The sequence below is a fragment of the Phalangium opilio genome, unplaced genomic scaffold, assembly GCF_054372755.1.
Source record: "Phalangium opilio isolate 3A_F unplaced genomic scaffold, DU_Popi_V2 ptg000011l_1, whole genome shotgun sequence".
In the NCBI taxonomy this organism is placed as follows: domain Eukaryota; kingdom Metazoa; phylum Arthropoda; class Arachnida; order Opiliones; family Phalangiidae; genus Phalangium; species Phalangium opilio.
In genome coordinates, this window is record NW_028324147.1 from 5,099,887 (window position 1) to 5,121,672 (window position 21,786).

General features: G+C 37.3%; 1 protein-coding gene across 2 annotated transcripts in view; it reads right to left on the reverse strand.

Moving 5' to 3' along the window:
- The window catches only part of LOC149710003 (beta-1,3-galactosyltransferase 5-like), a 28,754-nt gene extending 9,467 nt beyond the window's left edge, over positions 1-19,287 (reverse strand). The window contains exon 1 of one of the 2 annotated variants that reach the window (XM_089858637.1): positions 18,829-19,287. The gene's annotated coding sequence lies outside the window, so the exon portion shown is untranslated. The remainder of the gene's footprint in view (positions 1-18,828) is intronic. The other variant, XM_089858636.1, reaches the window with a different exon arrangement.
- Between the last annotated feature and the right edge of the window lie 2,499 nt (positions 19,288-21,786).

Genomic DNA, 21,786 nt, shown 5'->3' on the forward strand with positions numbered 1-21,786 from the left:
TCAAACAAATATTTCCAGCGCTGTTAACCAGGTGGCGCAAGTATCGACTTATCCACGTTTTGGTATAGAGAGTTGCACATCCTATAGAGAGTCTAATGTTTTTCGCGCGCATCTCTTATCCATAATAAAAAGCAAAGAAAGACAAAAAAAGAAAAAAAAAACACTATACAAAAAGGTTTAACCCTAACCCAATCTTGGCTTGAAAGTAAAACAGAAACAAGGTTTCTAAAAATAAACTCTCTCCCTCTCTATTTCCTTTCTCTTCTAAAAACAGTTTAATTTCATCTCAGACCCTTTAAAGAAAAAAAACTAAAAAAACCTTTTGCAACTGAGCCCGATTCTCCTGGATTTTGATGGTTAAAAGCGAAAGAAAAAGAACATTTTCGGGAAACAACCTCTCTCGCTGACGTCATAAGACCCTGGGACTCTGGGAGTATCGTCAGAATTACGTCATCATCACCCCGAAATACGTATTTTCCAAGCAAAAATCTCCCGGGATTATTCCGAATCCGATGATGGGCATTTGGGGCAACTACCAAAGTTAGGATACTGATAGACTATTTCGGTTTATACTAGGAGCCATTTTCAGCAGCGCCTTTCCTTTCATGGTGTTAAACAATTATAGTTTATTATTATTAAGGTAAGCAAGGAGATGCGTCACGCGTTTACGGGAAAGGTCCAGTCAAGTTAAATGCAATTCCAGCTAGGGTTTTAAAGAGAGTATTTCTAACAAATTCCAAGCACGCCTTTGCCAGTAATATTAATTTATTTTACAATGAAAGTTCACGTAAAGGTGGGAAGGAAAGACGCACACATTTAAATCGAAATAGACCATTCTATTAAGTATTTACAGAGAAACCAACACCACTGGCGAGAGGCCGATCTCTCAGGTTATTTACCTGTGGCGTTTGCTTCTCTTCCGGAATTAATGGAACGGTTTATAGCTCTAAAAATAGTATAACGTATCCAAGCCAGAAGTTAAAGTTTATGCAACTAATTTTCAACATTTTAAATGGATGTTTTGTTTTATGGGGCGAAACGATGTTGCAGCAATCTTGTTATACACCAAAGCAAACGTCTGTTTCTTAAGTTAGACTGAGAGCTTGTCGTGACGTAACCCAAAAAAACGGTGGTTATGAAATTTCCAAATAAGAGACATACTTATGGGAAAGATATTATAAACTTATGTATGTACCTAACGTCTAAAATAAATACCGATTCTAATTTAGATGGCAAATACTGCGAAAAGAACGTCATTAAAGAACTAAACTTAGAATAAGAAAATGAAGAAATGTTTCTATTCTTTGCACCATTTAGTTAAGATTTAATGGCTTGTATCAGGAATAAATACACCTAATTGGAATAATTTTGCCCTTAACTCCCCTGTTATTTTTTGGGCGGGTATTGCGGGCCGGACTTCCTCGCCTCATAATTCTGACGTATTTTTAACTGCGATTTCATTGGTTTGGTAAGACAGTTTTAAGAATCCCAGACTTTTCCAGGCATTCCTGTATTGGAAATAACTATTGCCTGATAAATTTTAACGTCAAAATGACGTCAATTTCAAAGTGGTAATATCAAAGCAATGTTGAATAATTCAGTGATGACTAGGCCTACCTACTGTATTTTGGAGCCCATTCTGAACCACTCAACCTGATCTACTGACTGTATTATACAGGGTGTTTCTGATAAGTCTGCCATTCCATAAATTAAGGGGGATGTTCTTTGGGAAATCAATTTTGAGTCTATTTAAATGTAACTTCTATCTCCATTTTGTTTACCACAAGGGACACTGTTTTCTAGTTAAGATTGTACATAGTATTTTACAGATGACCCCGTTAAATTTAATTAAGAAACTTAAAGACACTGATCACTAATTTAATTAAAGGGTCATCACTAAAACACTTCAATCAAATCATAGCTCGATTTGAAACAGTGTCCCTTGTGGTAAACAAAATGGAATGGATAGAAGTTACATTTAAATAGACTCAAAAATCAAAATTGATTTCCCAAAGAACATCCCACTTAATTTATAGCAGACTTATCAGAATCAGAAACACCCTGTACAGTTCGAAAACAACTTGAATGCAAAATTATAGATATAGCCTTTCTCGTTAGTTCCACGCACCGGAAGCTCATATCCTCTCGTTACATAAAGTAGGTTTTAGTACGGGTATATTGAATTAAAGGGAAGACCGTATATCCGTTTCAGCCTTTATCAAAAAGTCTGCACTTTGAGATAATCGCGTACGATGGAATTCTCCACTTACACCCCTTTGTTGTTGTTGACTTGATTATCTTTTATCCCGATTTAAACTTAAAGGCTTCAATATTTATTATAAGAGTAAGTAAGTAATATAAAACCAGCAAGGCAATTTCCATTGCAGAGACGACAAGGTTATTAACTAAAAGGTTTGGTAGCTATGTTAAAGACCATTCGACTAATTCCAACTGAGAAGCCAACACCACAGAGAGGAATCCTAGTTAGGGTATTTCCCTAGCGCCACCAAGCACCGCTAGAGAATAATTGGAGAATAGTTTGACCTCTGACCTAACAACTTAGAAACTTTGTTGAATAAATAAGATTATAGTTTCATTAATTAGTACTTTCGTGTGTAACGACTAACGAATCGAACAGAATAATTGGTGATAACTGACAAGATATTTGATAGTTTTGACCTCTGACCTCTTACCCCTTACCAATTTAAAAACATGGTTCAATAAATAAGTTTATTAATTAACACTTAAGTGTGTCAAATTCAAGAATCGATCAGAATAATTGATGGTCGTTGACAAGATAAGTTAGACCTCTGACCTCTTACCAATTCAGAAAAGTTTTCCAATAAGTAACTCTAACAATTAATACTCGAGTGTGTCACGTGACACGAATCGATCAGAATAATTGGTGGTTACAGACAAGATATTTTATAGTTTTGACCCCTGACCTCTTAACAATTTAGAAACGTGGTTCAATAAATACGTTTACTAATTTAATTATACTTAAGTGTGTCAATAATCGATCAAAATAATTGATGGTCACTAACTACACATTTGATAGGTTTCACCTCTGACCTCTTAGCCCTTAGCAATTTAGAAACGCGGTTCAATAAATAAGTTTATTAATTAATACTTCAGTATGCCAAGAACCGATCAGAATAATTGATGGTCACTAACAAGATACTTGATAGTTTTGACCCTCTGACCTTTACTAGCCCATCCCACATAATAATAAAGGTGAAAAAAAAAATCAGACAGTCATAAGATGTTATTTTATGGACAATTTCCTAAAAATAGTCTGGTTCGTCAATGGCATAGCAACGGGGCTAGAGGTTGAATCAACACTCGTTAATCAAGGATGGTTACCAGGGTGTGTCTCGTCTGGGGGGGGGGCGAGAAAGAAAGAGAGAAGAAGGCCATGAAACTTTCTACGTCCATAAATAACCTCTTTTCTCCTCTCTTTAAAACTTGCCAAGCCTATAAGCATAAGTTTATAAGATATGTTCCATGATAAGTTTGTCACTGGTAACTTAGAAACTAAAGCTTGTCATGAAGTGAGTGAGGTAGGTCATAGATTCACCTTCGTAAAGTGCAGTCCGCATGGTGAGGCGCTGCTGTCAGAGGCTTAGTAATGCCAGGGATAAATTTAATTTTAGAAGTACTTTAGGAATGGAGTATTTACGGTTAGTATTTACTTCAGTTATTCCTACTCATAGCCCAGTATAGAGCCCCTCCCTACAACACGTAACTAAAAGTTTAAATTATCTTATTGGCTCACTTAAACTACGTTTTGATGACGTTGCTGACGGGGACGGCGAAAAATACGCAATCCCTTTTAACCTCTGTCGCTATGACCCGCCTCTTCTTTCATACCCCCTATGTCCCGTGGAAGGGGGTCCGGGGGGACTTTGACGCGCGCCCGTATTACTCTGTTCTCCATTCCTACTTCTAAAATTAAATCTATCCCTGGTAATTCAGACTAAATAGGAAGATTGAAGTCCTGCAAAATTAACCACCGAGTGTAGGACTTCAATTCTCGCTTGTCGTTCTACTAGAACTAGCTCGAGCTGCAAGTCTCTAGAGTAGCATTACTAAGTATAGGTAGTGTCATACTTATGGAAAGAACATATCATTTATAAACTTGCCAAGCCTTAAAAGGTACGGGTGTTAAGAGCCCCGGTCTGTGTATGTACAGTCCGAGGCGAGGCTATTATACTGAAGGGGATAAGAAACGACGTCCAAAATGCGTCGTGGCGATAATGGTCAAACTTCCGGCTGGCATAGAAAAGAAAATTGATGGAGTCTGAATAATATACGCCAACCATTCTTATATAGAATGAGGGTTCAATATATAAGCAAAAATATTTTTACATATTAAATGGATAGCGATCTTCACGACGGTATTTTGTAAACAATCTTTTAGCGCCTTCTATTGATTTGCATTAATGGTTATGAAAATCTTGGGAGTAAACCAAGATAAACAAACACAACATAAAATAGACCCTTTTCTTCAAAGGTCAGGGGGAAAATAGAGAGACCACCTTGTTGACTTAAGATGAAAGATCCGGAATATGGACAACAATGGGTTAAAAAAAATAGGAATTTGGTGGACGGGTTACATTGAAGCTCTATCCATTGTCTTTGGATCTTTCGATGGACGGGTAACTTTGAAGACCCATCTATTGTCTTTGGATTATTTGGTGAACGGCTAACTTTGAAGCCCTATCCATTGTCTTTGGATCATTCGATGGACGGGTAACTTTGAAGACCCATCTATTGTCTTTGGATTATTTGGTGAACGGCTAACTTTGAAGCCCTATCCATTGTCTTTGGATCATTCGATGGACGGGTAACTTTGAAGACCCATCTATTGTCTTTGGATTATTTGGTGAACGGCTAACTTTGAAGCCCTATCCATTGTCTTTGGATCATTCGATGGACGGGTAACTTTGAAGACCCATCTATTGTCTTTGGATTATTTGGTGAACGGCTAACTTTGAAGCCCTATCCATTGTCTTTGGATCATTCGATGGACGGGGTAACTCAGAAGCCCAATCTATTGTCTTTGGAACCGCATACTGGATATTCCTTATTCTTAACCCTATTATCAAGTAGCAGACGATACTGTGCCCCCCCCCTTCACCCCAAAACAACCTTGGAAAAGGTCTATAGCAAATGAAGTTGAAAGAAAAAGGGTTCTTACGAAATTTCCAAAAAACCAATTTGTTCCGTGAAATTCCCGTGTTTAAAATAGCGATTTTAAGGTGTGGTCACGAAGCTTGTATACACTCTTAGGCCTTGGCATGTCAAATATTGAAGTTCTCCGTAGACGAAATTTCGCGCCTGTTTTCGTTTTCAAAATTATACATTTCGCCCCTTGTAAACTATAATAACAGGAACAACCGAACGTCATAAACAAACACACCCAAAACGAAAACTGTTTTCTGATATATAAGAAAAAATAAACAATCGTTGTTTTTCTTTTAGTTTGGGCAGATATTTTAAAAGTCAAAGCGATATTAGGCGTGGGTGTCGGGAACATCACGCACGTCAGAAGGAAGATGGTAAAAAAATAAATCCGAGGGGCAACAAACACTCTTATTACAACCAATTTCAAGCCAAATTATTTATAACGTGAGATATCCAGGTTTCGTATAATCAAGAAGCGATATCTAGTTTATTAGGGAGAAGGTATAAGATGCCCAAGTATTCGCGCGCCATAGTCCCAGTCCCCCTTTCAAAATACAAGGGGGGACGTAAAAGGAGGCCGGACTATTTCACGTCTCCTCAGTCGGAAAATATGACTGTAATTTTCGTACTCATTCGCGTCGCGCTGACGTGAGTTTTCAAGAACCAATGAGATGCTGGTTGTAATTTAGAGGCGGCGGGGATTAACTCCGGACCTACTATACGTTTAGACTGGAGATAAAGCTAGTTCTAAATGTGGCGAATTTATACCTTCTCCCTAGCAAACTAGATATCGCTTCTTGATAAAACTTCGTATTAAAACTATCTTTAAACAGAAATTATTTTAGCATTAAATTAATCAAAAATTGAAGAATTTAGTGATGGATTTTATTAAAGGTGTGTTAAACAAACCCTTCAAAACTCGTGGATTTTTTTCTTCTTTGTATTCAAACCCAAGATAGAACCCTCTGTACTTTAGGCCCTATCCCCTTTCGTTAAAGGCCGACTTCCATCGAAAAGGGTTCTAGCGAACTGAAAACCGAGCATCGAGACTAACAATGGAGCGACCGTGCCGATTTTCGAAGCCACGCTGGGGTAAAAGATGGAAGGGTTCTAGCTATCTGAAAGCCGTGCAATGTGGTTCTAGCGAACTGAAGATGAACAATAGAGAATTTCGTTCGGGGGAAAGCAAAAATTCGAGAGGAAATAAATGTAAAAGGATTTCTATTATTCATCTTCAGTTCGCTAGAACCACATTGCACGTCTTTCAGTTAGCGAGAACCGTTCTAACTTTTGACCCAGCGGGGTTTCGAAAATCGGCATGGCCGCTATGGACATTGTTAGTCTCGATGCTCGGGTTTCAGTTCGCTAGAACCCTTTTCGCTGGAAGTCGGCCTTTAACACGTACTCACATACTCTTTATTATTAAAAGAAGTGAATAACCCCTCGATAAAAGCGTTCTAGAGCATCAATCGATAGTCAGGGGCGCATCATCGCAAATGCTAAAGCTTCGGTTTACACAAAATGGGAGACAGAGAAAACGATCCTAAAACTTTCCTCGGCTTGGCCCAACTGTCATTTCCAGCATTCTAACCTAAGCTTAGGGAGGCAAGAAGCAAGACGCCAGGGTGTTTTGTCTCACACGTCAGAAACTGGTGTCGTATTTCAGGGAGTAATTTAGCGTGTAGTGCGTGCGAGATTTCACCAAGAACGAATGGAAGGAGCTTATCATCTAATCTAAAATTCCAGAACGAACTGCAGCTATACTGAACCAGGATTTACGATTCCAGGATGTTTATAGCCCCCTTTATTTATTTATTCTTAATAAAATTTCAAAGACATTAAATTACATTTAAGAAGGAAACATACCGTATTTGGAATGCTAAAATTCTCCTTGTTCTTCTAAACTAATATTTAAACTTTGTATGCTTTAGACATAAAATGAGAAAGGAGGTGAGATGGAGCGGTGAATGATCATGGGCGACCTGCGGTGTGCACTGAATCTCTACCTAGTGTACCTTGCGCACGCACCTACTCTTCGGAATAGGCGATTGTTTAGTGCTGCCGCGTAGCGCCATTGTATTTGTATGAGAACTAGCTTCTATTTTTAAGACACAGAGGGCATGAGAGACGTTGCCTTACTGTACGATCCTACCTAAACGCTAAGAATTCTGGGAGAAATTCGATGCCGGACGTCTAGAATATTTCTAGCACTCCCTATGTATGACCAAGAAGTGATATCTAGTTTACTAGGGAGAAGGTATAAATTCGCCACATTTTATTCTAGCTTTATCTCCAGTCCAAACGTATAGTAGGTCCGGTGTTAATCCCGGCCTGTAAAATACAACCAGCATCTCATTGGTTCTTGAAAACTCACGTCAGCCCGACGCGAATGACGAAAATTACAGTCATATTTTCCAACTGTGGAGAGGCGAAATAGCCCGGAGCCTCCTTTTACGTCCCCCCCCCTTGTATTTTGAAAGGGGGACTGGGACTATGGCGCGGCGCGAATACTTAGGCATCTTATACCTTCTCCCTAATAAACTAGATATCACTTTTTCATACAGGTGCACTGTTTTAGCATCGCATCGCATCGTATTGCATTGTGAAACTCAAATTTCCAATTATAAATATTGAAAGAGAGAGAAAGATAGGGAGAGAGCCCTTTGGGAAGAGGAGGATCTGATATGATATGATATATTTATAGAAAGAAGTGAGTGTTTTTCTTTGTTCCGGGAGATGACTGGAAAAACAAGTTATTCTTTAACGCAGTTAGTATAGAAATGCACATGGAATAGAGGGAAGCAGACTGCAGCCGGCTCCGGCGGTCGTTGTCGCCTATCCAATTAATTAGTTTTCTATATCGCTTCGCTCCACCGCGCAAGCGACTGTAAATACGTTTACTTCTCGTGGGAGGATAAGGTTCGAGCCAGAAAAACACATTCAATATGAAGGTTGTATTATCATGGGAATTTATTGTACAATAATACACCGACGCCCGCCATCTCAAAGACACGTTACGTTACGTTTTCAACCCTTACATCTGCAGGTGAAAGAATTACTCAAAGGGTTAAGTCACTTCTAAGTATATATGGTTTCGCCAGAAGGGGATAATAGAAGAAGGATGACACTCTGTATCCTCTTAGTACTTTAGTTATGTAACGTGATTCTTCCCAGGCTTATATTCCCTTTCATTTTGCTCTCCCGCTCATCAAAGTTCAGATGGGTAACTATCGCACCGTGCTGTGGTGAATTCTGTAGTTTAGTAACCTTGCTATAATAAATGTAAAATGATGTTGGGAAGAATCATGTTACAATATACGCAACCAACAAATAAACAAGTTGGCTTGGTCTCGTCTCCATCTAAGGGTATAGGATCAAGCGATTTACGAAGTTGACTGTAGTACCATCTGTCTTTGAGCGACGAAAATAAATCTCTTATTTTTCTAGGGTAAAACAGGTTCTGCGCATGGCAAAAATCAAGCCAATCAGGTTACCCCTTTCTTACCTCAAAACCCGAGAACGAGATCTGAGCCGTTATAAAAATTCCAAAGATTTGTTGGTTGGGTCTATTACCCAGTTCGCTTTGTGGTGATACACTTCTCTCGAAGAGAAGTATTATATACTTATGATACAGCTAACAGGAAGCAGGCGCGCAAGGTGACAATTCGTCAATCATAATGATTAGGCATGCAGTTGACCATCTTCAAGAACGTACGTTTTACCTCTCGAAACCTTACAAAAAGATAAGTCTGTTTGACTTACTTTTAAACAGTTTACGATTCCAGATGTTAGGCCTACATTTCGACAAAAACACGTTGTCCCAAATAATCAAGCGCAATATTTTAGTTCGACGTAGTAACTTCGATTGACATCCTTTTTCTAAAACCACGTGAACCATCAAATAAAAATTCCTTACCTAAATATACTAAAACCAATATAATTTATCTGATTTTGGTTTATATACAGGGTGTTTGTGAAAGGTCTATCAATAATGAAAGGGCGTATTTATTGGGCCATTTTGAGTCGAAAATGTTCTATGACATTTTGCCGTCCGAGCCACTGTTTTCAAGTTATGATTGGAGTAATTTACGGATGACCCCTTAAATTTAATTAAGAAATTGAAAGACAGCGCTAATTTAATGAAGGGGTCATCCCTAAAATATTCAAATCATAACTCGAAAACCGTGGCTCGGACGGCAAAATGTCATAGAACATTTTCGACTCAAAATGGCCCAATAAATACGCTCTTTCATTATTGATGGACTTTTCACAAACACCCTGTATATATTTTTGGTGAATGTTTTAGCCCGTGAGGTTTTATTTAGCTCTGCCAGTTTTTCTAGATGTAGGCCTATACCAAAAAGGAATAGCACCGATTGAAACGAAGATAAAATGAGCGAAAATCCATCAAAGTTTTTATATTAAATCCACGAAGCGTGTCGCTTTGTTCTTGAACCTGTGTGACAACGATTGACGTTGCCATCAGACGAGAACTGCTGCTATTTTTATTGTTTAATATTAAAGGGTTCGTAGCCATTTCAAAAAGAAATATAAAAAATTATAGGAACTATAGGCCTTGGATAAAAATTTCAAAATTATAGGATAATTATAGGATGAAAATCCACGAATTATAGGATCAGTGTTTGAAGTAACGTTATGTTATGTTGAATCCGAGTCTGTACCAAGAAGCGATATCTAGTTTATTAGGGAGAAGTTATAAGATGTGTAGGTATTCGAGGCGCACCAAAGTCCCAGTCCCCCTTTCAAAATACAAGGGGGGACGTAAAGGAGTCCGGGCTATTTCGCCTCTCTTCAGTCGGACAAATACGTAATTTTCGTCATTCGCGTCGCGCTGACGTGAGTTTTCAAGAACCAATGAGATGCTGGTTGTAATTTAGAGGCGTCGGGGATTAACTCCGGACCTACTATACGTTTGGACTGGAGATAAAGCTGGAAATGTGGCGAATATATACCTTCTCCCTAGTAAACTAGATATCACTTCTTGATAACATCGATAGACTCAAAAATCCAAATTTATAAAAGTGACTTTTAGTAACTAATTTTCGGGAAAGCGACTTGGTAACCAAATTTGAAAGAAAAAAAAGTGATTTTAGTGAAAAACAGAAAGTAGCCCGGAAGCTGCTTTGTGCCATTACATTAACTTCCTAATATAGCGTGCCAATGCCAAATCGTTTTAATCCAACCAACATTAGGGCCTATAGATATATTTCTAAATATAGTATTTGCCTAGACCCTGAACAGCGACAGCCACCCAACCCAAATAATATCCTACCGGGTCAAGGAATCTAGAGCGACCAGAAAAAATTTAGTAAAAAACTTTCAATACCTTAATAATTTGCATATTTTATGACTTTAATTAAAACACAGATGAATAAATTAATTATAATGAAAAGATTAAAATGGAATTCAATTACGTTTAAATTAAAAGCGGTAAAAATTAATTATTTAACGATGTGCTGTTTAAATAACTTTAATTAAGCTAATCAATCACCCAACCAATCAATCATAAAATGAAATCAATTTTATACGACCAATTAAACATTGACATAATGGGTCATTAAAATTCCATCAACGTATATGTAAATATTGTATTAATTATTAGGCAGCGAAATTCGTCATACATTATGATAAGTCAAGCTCGTCAAACAAAAATAGACATATTGCTAGTACACCTCACCAAGAAGTGATATCTAGTTTATTAGGAATAAGTTGTAAGATGTCTAAGTATTCGCGCGCCATAGTCCCAGTCCCCCTTTCAAAATACAAGGGGGGGACGTAAAAGGAGGCCGGGCTATTTCGCAGCCTCTCCTCAGTCGGAAAATATGACTGTAATTTTCGTCATTCGCGTCCCACTGACGTGAGTTTTCAAGAACCAATGAGATGCTGGTTGTAATTTAGAGGCGGGGATTAACTCCGGACCTACTATACGTTTGGACTGGAGATAAGCAAGCTAGAAATGTGGCGAATTTATACCTTCTCCCTAATAAACTATAGATATCGGTTCTTGACCTCGCATACTGATAACCACTCCTCCCAGTACCGTCCCATGGTGTTAGTTGCTATTTGCCATTGATATTTACATAGATATAGACCAAGGTTCTTAAACTCGCATCCGCTTATATAGGTTGGCTTATAATGGGGGGTAATTTTTCGGAGTTTTGGAACGGATGGTGGGGGGGCAAGACACCTATGTTTTCCCTAGGAGAGACGTCACTGAATGTCTTAAAAAATAAAACAAGACGTAGCGATTTTGCCCTCCATTTTTTTCCATTCCCCTCTCCTCGCCTCTCCCATACCTCTACCCGAGAGTCTCGAGTAGAGTACCCGTCTGCTTCTTCAAAGCTCGGCCGCCGCTCTGGTTCATGTCCGTTGCATTTCAAATGTACTAAAATATGATTCACAGAGTTCAACCAAGGGCCATAAAGGCAAAATAATTATATTATTTAGTATTTAAATATTTAGTTTTCACATTGTCCATGTCACGTTAATTTTAGACTGACAACCAATGAAATCTAATTTCTAAAGTGTAGTTAACCTAGGCTTAATTTTTACAGGTTGATATTTTGTATTTGATTGGGAATTTCCTAAGGCAAATAATGCCGAGTTTAAACTGCGCTGTTTAGCAAACCTCAGTTGAAGCAAATACATTTTTAAACATCCATGGTTGTGTTTTATTTAATATAGTAAGGTATCAATTCACTTTAAATTTCTCAGTTGAAGCAAACACCCGTTTAAGTCCTAAGTTCAATAGAGACAGACAAAGTCATACATACTATGAGCCCGCCTTACAGGTTTTGGAGCTAATCCTAGACATTCAGCTACGTCACTCACCCCATGCAGGCTCGAGTGCGACGAATTTCGGAAGAAAGCCCAAAGTTTGAGAGAGATAGTCCCCCCTTGGATATAGACCAGACCCGGGAGATTAGGATTAACAAACAAATCATGATGATATAAGGCGGCATGCACGTGGTATGGAAATTTATCACCGCCTATCACGCGATAAAGTTGGCACCCAAACAATGTTCCCGAACCCGTCCAACAACAGTCCAAAGAATAATAAAGCAAACCCCAGGAATATAGAAAACGCATCTATCCTACTTCGACCGCGATAAATTTATGCTAAACGTAATACCGTCTGCCATTGTCACAAATTAACATCTCTCATTTGGCGCGAGAGATATAATTAGTGTCAAAAGTCCATTACTAGATGTAATAATTATATCTGTTCCCTGCTAAAGATAAAACGAACTGGTTTTGTCTTCGAATTCAGACTATTTTTAGAAAAGCGTGCGCATTGTTTGGTTTAGAAATATACTGGTCTGTGCGCATATGACGTGTTTTTATCATTAAAAAAAACTAACCGGAAATGACGTCAATAAATAGGTCACTTTGCTAGTTACGTAATTCAACATAAGTTTATAAGATATGTTCCATAAGTATGACACTTCATATACTTCGTAATGCTAGAGAGTGTCTTACAGCTCGAGCTAGTTCGAGAACGACGAGCGAGAATTGAAGTCCTATGCACTAAGTGGTTTATTTTGCAGGACTTCCATCTAGTCCTATTTAGTCTGCATTACTAAGCCTTTGACAGCAGCACCTCACCAGGCGCCTTCGCTTCACCTCGAATCTATGACCTACCTCACTCACTTCATGACAAACTCCAGTTTCTAAGTTACCAGAGACAAACTTAACATGGAACATATCTTATAAACTTATGGTTCAACGGGGTTTTACATCATTTAATGAACTTTCTAAATACATTAGGGTTGATCTTTGTTTAGCCAAGTATTTAATTATTCCGATTTCATATATACATCTAATTGTTGTCGAATTATTAAACCGTTTTGGCGCGGAGTGTTAAACAGAGGCGGCGTAATTAGAGACCACGTGATCGATTTGTTTGACGACAGGCCTCTTATGTCTTTAGAATTCTATCTAGACTCTAGAGTGGTGTTTTAAGTGTACACTTTCCCAAGATCAACTACTTGTCTTGCTACTATAGCCCGGGATCTGTGTTTTAAACCGCGCCAATTGGACCTTACTCAAATATTTTTTGTTTTCCACTTTTACTTGATTTCTATTTGTAGTTTTCAAGATATTATAGTTAACTCGCTAAGCCTAAATGTCTCCGAGTTACAATAATTTACCTTGAACCGAGTATTTATTTATTTAATAACTTTGAAAGTTTAAACGTAAAGACAATAGCTAACTAGATTGTGTGGATTTTATGACAAGCTCCAGTTTGTAACCAGTGACAAACTTATAATGTAACACATCTTATGAACTTACGCCCATACTTATATCTGATTGAAGGTAAGGGGAGGGGCTTGAAGCTTCGTTCTAAGACCAAGCTAAGACGTCAGGGTGACGGTTTTTTTACACCTGCTACTCTTAAATTCAAGCACAAAGGCTTAGAAAATGGCTTGTTAGTTTCCAAGTTGAAAAAAATCCATGTATTAATGTTTCTACAAATATTACAGTTACAAGTTGTGTGCTCACAAACTTATCAGGGCCTAACATGACCTACAAGAAATTTAATGTTATCTACACAACATCAAAAATCGGACAACTAACTACACATCACGCGATATGAACATGTTATTACAGAGTAGAACATTAATGTTTTATTCATAACAAATGTTTCCATGTAACTATAGACAACATAGGCCTATTTTAAAATTTTCTAAAACTAAAATGAGTTTAAAATTTTATACTCCATGAGTTTGACACTGTTTACCGCGAGTTTAGGTTAGTTTAACTTTTGTCAAACATATCTATTATTTCAAGGTAAAAGGGTAGTTACTTCCCATTTGCCAAAAACCAAAAATTATACATAGTTTTCAGACTAGGAGGGTTTATACTAATAACACAAGGAGACCAGGCTATAAGGAGAACAAAAGTGCAGGGTACTCTATCCTCCGAGTAGCTTGGTCACCTTGTGAAAATGGTTTGAATCCTCCAAGGTATGAAAACCATGTATTATATTGTACCATAATGTCTAAACTTTAAAAGTGATTAAGTATGGCTCTATATGCCTACGCGACCAAAGCAAAGGTATAAAAATGTTTTCAAACACATTAGGGGGTACATTTTGAACATTATCGACTCAATTTATACCTACATTACAAACAATGCGTCTATAGGCAACACATTTTCCTATACTAGCCATTTCCGGGTACGCCCCTAAGTATGATTGCCTATTTTATAAAATGTAGGCTAGTTTAAAACGTTAAAAATAACAAAATATCTACCATAATATTCTTAAAAGATATAGTATGGTTTAAAACTATCATTAAATTTTGTGTTTAATTTCTTTCTAACTCGAGCTGCAGCAAAGGCACAACATTATTATTCGTTTTCTAGCCGCCATTTTTAAATATGGCGGCAAATAGAACCCCAAAACCCATTAAACCCCGTCTATATGATTATATATATAACCCATCATCATGTAGTAAATAATTTTGAAATCCGTTCAAAAGCGTGAACATTAATTAATTCATACAGGTTTATTTGCTTTTCCGTCCGCCATTTTTCAAAATATGGCGGCAAATCGAACCCCAAAACCCATTAAACCCCGTCTATATGATTATATATAGAACCCATCATCATGTACTAAATAATTTTGAAATCCGTTCAAAAGCGTGAACATTAATTAATTCACACAGGTTTATTTGCATTTCCGGCCGCCATTTTCCAAGATGGCCGCAAACTATAGATTATCAGGCTCAATTTATACATGATTTTAGCGTGTTTAAAACCTTCAAAAGCCTTAATATTAGTCGAAATAAACGAATTGATACCATCAAGTCAAACAAACATTTTCACCGTGTCAGAATCATTATAGATCAAAGAAACCACCAAATTTTCATCATTAGGTAAGCCTAAATCAACATAACCTCACGTATTCGGTTACATTTTCTTTAAGAATAAACTTGATAAAATTACGTAAGTTTATACTTAATACCTAAAATTATTGCTGAATAATTATGTCTTGCCGTTTTTAGGGCAAAGCCATTTTAGTGTAAGTTACGGCATTAAAAATGAATTCATAAATTCAAGTGTAAATATTCTGAATACTGATTAAGATGAGGAATATTTTTTTTCTACCTTTTACAAACGCAACTATTTCGAAAGTCGAAATGAAAGTTAAACTAAAATATGATAATTATTCAGTTGAAATTCCCTACTTACGCATCCTTTTTAATTAACGGTTCTTAGAAGAATAAAAGGACCTTGATGAAGTTAGCAAATATTTAACGAGGGACCGAACACTATTTCAAATGTATTTCTGTAAAATGTTCAGATTAGCTTCCCTAACTTTGACCTGTTTTCCCTGATTTCCCTGATTTTCAACAGGGTTTCCACGGAATTTTCAGAACCAAATTCACTGACTTTTCCAGATTTTCCCTGACCTTTTTAGGCCGAAAGTGTAAATGTTTACAGCACGTTTTAAGTGCTTATAATTAAATAAACTCGATCTACATTTAGTTTCCCAATGTATTTGTTGCACCAAAATGAATAAGAAACATTTTAACTATAAATAACAGTCTAAGAGATTTTTTAAAGGCATTTACTTTATAAAAACAATTCTAGACATTTTTAAGGATTGCTCTAGAGTTTTCTGTGTTAAGAGAGGATGAGGAGAAACGTTCATTACTTTTTCAATAAAGACTTATCATCCCCAGAAATTTTACCCACTAAAATCAAATTCCATGACTTTTCCCTGACCTTTTCGGCCCATTTTTAAATCCCCGACTACTCCAGGTTTTCCCTGACCCGTGGCAACCCTATCTAGCCCCTTTAGTGCAACGCTGCTATTTTAGTAAAGGCCAAGAAAATACATAACGTACACCAAAATGCAGCAAGTTACCGACCTCTTGGTCGTTAACCTATAAGAAGTCTTACTAAGATTTAAAAAAAAAGAAACACTAAGAAACCTCCCAAGTACATTTTTTTCTTTTGCTTAACAAAACCAGAGTCTTCATCTGCCCTTGACTAAGCCTTAATTATATTTATATATTTCACGGTTTTCTAGCTAAAAAAATATTTATTCTTTGGAAAAATGAGTACGAATCGTGAATAGACTTTGCTTAATATTATTCTAAAACACAAACTGGAATAACTCGTTATATAATGCCGCCATAAACAATGTTTAAATTTACACCTTTTTAAAAAGTGTATAATAAATATTATAATGTTATAAGCGAATCCTCACGTCAAGACGAAACGAGAAGAATAGAAAGAAAAATGTGTTTAAAGGTGATGTGAAATGTATAATTTAAACGCCTCATTTTAGGCTTAATTTCTTCTAAAGTATGATCTAATTATTCGAGTAATTAGTGGCTACTAATATTTAATGCGGTATAATTGGCTATTAATAGTTTATTGGGCAAATGACTGGCAACACTTGTTTGTACACTATACAGGGTTGCCACAGATTTTTCATTTCAAAACTCCCTGACATTTCCAGGTTTTCCCTGACCATCTAAAGCGAATTTCCCTGACCAATTTTCAAAGTTACACTAACAGAAAAGTAAGAATGCAGCCTTTAAAAATTCCATATTTATCATCAGCTTTGTACTTACAATTATACTAATTTTATCAGTTTTTAATTGAGACTACTATTTAGTAGTTAATAAAACTTTATTAGGAACTATCAGAAACAGTTAATGTAGGCCTATAGAACGTTATCATTGAGCTGGTGCGCCTAGTTGGCCGTGACTACACATTTTCTCAAGTCAGTATGCAACGGAAATTCCCCGACTTTTACTAAAATTTTCAAAATCCCCGACTTTTTACACCCTTTTTCAAATTCCCGGACTTTTTACACCCTTTTTCAAATTCCCGGACTTTTTACACCCTTTTTCAAATTCCCGGACTTTTTACGACCCTTTTTCAAATTCCCTGACATTTTACGACCCTTTTTCAAATTCCCGGACTTTTTACACCCTTTTTCAAATTGCCGGACTTTTTACACCCTTTTTCAAATTCCCGGACTTTTTACACCCTTTTTCAAATTCCCGGACTTTTTACACCCTTTTTCAAATTCCCCGACTTTTTACACCCTTTTTCAAATTCCCGGACTTTTTACACCCTTTTTCAAATTCCCCGACTTTTTACACCCTTTTTCAAATTCCCGGACTTTTTACACCCTTTTTCAAATTCCCGGACTTTTTACACCCTTTTTCAAATTCCCGGACTTTTTACACCCTTTTTCAAATTCCCCGACTTTTTACACCCTTTTTCAAATTCCCTGACTTTTCCAGGATTTCCAGGTTCCGTGGCAACCCTGCTATATATAACTAGGCCATGGATACAAAGAAGGAAGTTAAACAGTCCCACAAAGAAAAGAAATTGAAAAATAACTTTTTTTTTTTTAAATATTAAACTAGATTATTTAACCAAATGGCGTTAGACCTATAGAAACCATTAACTCAGTGTAATCGGCGTACACCTTGTTGTACTTGTACTAAAGGGGTTGCACGCGATGCATTGACTCAAACCCATACCATCGACAGTGCTAAAATGAGTAAAACTAACCCCTACTCTTATGTACGTGGAATCTGACTTTCATGACAATTTTAAAATTCTCTGGTTTTTTTTTCACAATTACTGTTCCAACCCCAATTATTATTATTATTATTTTTTTTCCCCACCTACATGGGCTTCAAACTAACAATACCTAATTAAATACAATTAATAAAGATGGGAGGAAACTATATTTAAAACTCTTAAAACTAATTACGCTGTCGATTAATAATTACTTAATTAATTAATTGTACTTGTCATTTACACCAAAGCTGCGAAACTTCAAGTAATTAATATTGAACTCTTAATTGTCTTAATTTCCGCCCCTAGGCTTCCTAATTCAATTAAAACCTTAAAACCCTAATGACTAAGACCATTAGAAACACATAACCTCGCGTATGTTAGACTAAAATTAGCCGAGCCCATATTAAGAAAAATGCATTGCTTTTGCGTTACTGCAATGCGTGCCTGACCTTTAGTTCATAATCCCTTTAAAAGACAGGTCTGCTGCCTCTGTTGGGCAGGGGGTGGAGATATAAAATTCTTTTGAAGGTCGCTAACCTTGAAAAAAATAGTCTTCTCTTTTTTCAAAAGAAAAATAAAGCCAAGTATAAAGCTTCAAAGACGCCCTTTACCCAGAAAAAAATATACATTTCTGCAGAAACGGCGGGAGAAAATGTTATTTTTGTTGTTGCCCAAACGCTCTTAAATTTTGAGCCCTTGAAGATGGTGAAATTTTAGGGGAGCAAGCATAAATTTACAAGAGAAGTAGAACAGAACATCTCTAAAATATAACACAATTTCAAATACATGAGACATCCCCACAAAAGACTTTTAGTATCGGCATTTTCACAAATATCGTTTCCCTAACCGAGGCTTAGCTTTTGTCATGTCTTTATTATAACTGTCAAAATCAAATTAGCGGCAGTTAGGTTTTTACTTCAGAACCAATTATGGCTTCGTTCAAGTTTTCAACAATGATTCAAGAAGAATGAAGACTTGTTAGGCCCCTTACTTTGGGTCTAACCGCGATATTTTAACTAAAGAATGCTACTAGACCTATTATAAGTCAATAAAAAAGATATTTACACTTGCCTCGCAGTGGAATTTGACGTTTTAGATCCCCTAGACATGAAGGTCGATTACGGAAAGTCAACGGACTTGAGATGATTAGAGTTCGCCCCGGGCTATCTTTGAAAAAAACCGGTACCGGCGAAAAAAAAAATACCAACCGCCTTTTTTCCGATTTCAAATAAATACTAACCGTCATCCATATTGTCTTTTAAAGTTTATTTTAATCAAAGTTAATTACTGTAGTCCATAATTACGATATTTAAGCACAGAAAACAATTTGAAACACGATTTTAAGTAACAATTAATTGATAAAAATGTCAACAAGCTAAGCCTACTTTTTGAAAAATCACGCGCCTAGCTGGTTGATCTCTCTCGCGACGAGATCGAGAACATCCCGCTTCCCGCGCTTCTGGCTTCTGCCTCGGTTTTGGCAGCATCTGCCAATGAGTGCATTCTCTAGGAGCTCGCGCCGGCTTACCGGGTACAAAATGGGGCTGGAAATAAACGGCGAGGGGACTAAAAGGAGGCGAAGATGACGTCACTGAAACTAGGCTTATTTATTCGTGGCCGTGGTGGTGCTGGCGCTGGTAAAGTAGCGGGTTACGGGATTACGTCGCCTCTTGCCAGACAAATGTTTTTTCACCTTTATTCAGGAAGTATCGAAAGAAGTGAAAAAGGGATAGCAAATGAGCGCCAATTTGTTTATTAAACAGTTACTTTAACGTATCAACTATTTCAGGGCTAGACATAAACACTCTAAATTATTACCGTGGGCTTTGTTGAATGATTGAATCATATTTCCGAGAAATATTTTCACAAAATTGCGTATTTCGTTCGAAACCATTTTCGATTTATGGAGAAATAATTTAAACAAAACGTGATTAGTATTTTAACACCCAATTTACAAATTAGATTAAACTAATTTAATATTAGTGAAACGTGTCTATGACGTCATGGTACATGGAACATAGCAAGATACCAGTGGGATAAAAACTGACTCACTATCTTTACTGATTTCATTATGGTGATGTCATACCATAACCATGGTCATACAGGGGTGTCGGAAACTTTCAAACTCCTTGAATTCAATTCTGAGTCTCTGATGATATTTTGTAGATAAATATTTATTACAAGATAAATAATTTTGGTTGTTTTTATTACGTATTTCGAAATGCAAAGGCTACGACCGAAAATTATTATAAACTTACCAGACAAGCGTAATAGTTTTGGGGTTTAAAATTTCCAGAAAAAAAATATTTAAGCCTAAACTGTGTGTGTCCCGCCTCTCTAGAGGCGCCTGAACCGTCAGGGGCATCTCATAAATAAAATCACAATATCAATTAAGGATCACATCCCACGCTATAATCTATGATGACTGTCATAGTAATTGGTTAGCGCGTGGATCATCTGTTTTCTACATTACCAAATTAACAAAAGGAAATACAAGTTTCTATAATACAGGTTAGGACAGTGCCAACCATGAATCTTTGCTCTTTTAAACCTTATGGGGGATTGGAAACCAAGGTTCTTTCTTTATCGATACCACAGTATACACAAGCAAGGGTATAATAGTTCTCTAGTATATCAAGGTCAATCTAAACTTCACAGTTTGGCTCGAAAAGAATGACCTAAATGGTTTTCTGGCTATCGACACTAGATATTCCATGGCACTGTTCAATTTAATTTCTCTGTACTAGAAAATTGTACCCTGGCAACGTGATATAACCTCACCAGAACCTAAGCCTAATTACTTTTAAACGGAACCATAGCCCACTCGATCACGCGCTCGACGACGTGAGCAGCTTGCGTCCGTGAACGTAGGCCGAGTGGGCTATGGCCAAACGCACTGCGGGGGTCAGGTTGTTGTCTTATCCCCGTCCTCTGAGGTCACTGTACTCGAGGTCTACTCTGTTTAGAACAACCTTGGTAGTGCGTGGTTCAGCGTCACCCGCGCAATAAATGAAAGTACTTTTAGGAGAGGAGATGGTGACGAGGGGTGTTTAATAATAAGAACAATTATTCCTTGTTCCATGGCATAATGATAATGGTTTGGATGGATTCGAGAGGGGTGTGTCCATCTGCAATTCGATCCGCCAACGCGTGCGACGATTTGCCTTATACTAACCGCAAAGTACATTCAACTTCTCGGTCCGTTAGGCGTATTTGAACAGAAACAAAAGCTCTTTCATTTAATATATTGTCTGAATATATACGTAACCCCGCATCAAAACAAATTGACCCTCAACCCAAACGCTCACTTTCAGTGTAGGAGGAGGAACCATAGCTTGATGTTTTTTGAGGCTTCATTAGGTTTCTTTAAGCCTTGGTTTAAAAACGTCTCTTCCCCAAGCTTTTAGATCTAACCTTGGCAATGCTAAAATTACTATGATTAAACTAAACAATGTTCAAGGAATCTGAGGGTGATAAACAGATGCATACTTAGAACCAGTAAATCTCAATGTAAATAAACACTTCTGCCAAGTCAAAAGTTACTGATATCAAAGGCAAATAAAAATAGTAGAAAGTGAAGCCACGTACACTCTGATTAATACTAGCAGAAGTGAGATGAGACTAGAAGTGAAGGGCTCTAGCATTGATAGTAGATCCTGGCACTAGTGAACAAATTTGAGGATTTTATGCCGCTTCCCACGCGCCTACACTACTGAGAAAAAAATTGGTCGAGTTCCAAAAACATTTCCTACCCCCTTCCCCTCAACCTAAAGCCGCGGAACACGGACGCAGGTGCTTGAATCTAGTTCGGCCGTCTACCGCCACGAGCGTCTCACGTTTTGGAGGGAAAATTCTGAAACCGCCACCGGAGGGCCAACCGTTGGTGTGTTATCAAGAATATTCACTTTCGCCGAGTGAAGAATTTGGTTAGCTCAGTACTTCCGGTCTCATCTCACTTCTGATACTAGCAATAAGCGAGTTCGTAGGCAAACCGAATTACATTTACCAACTTTCAAAATCTAT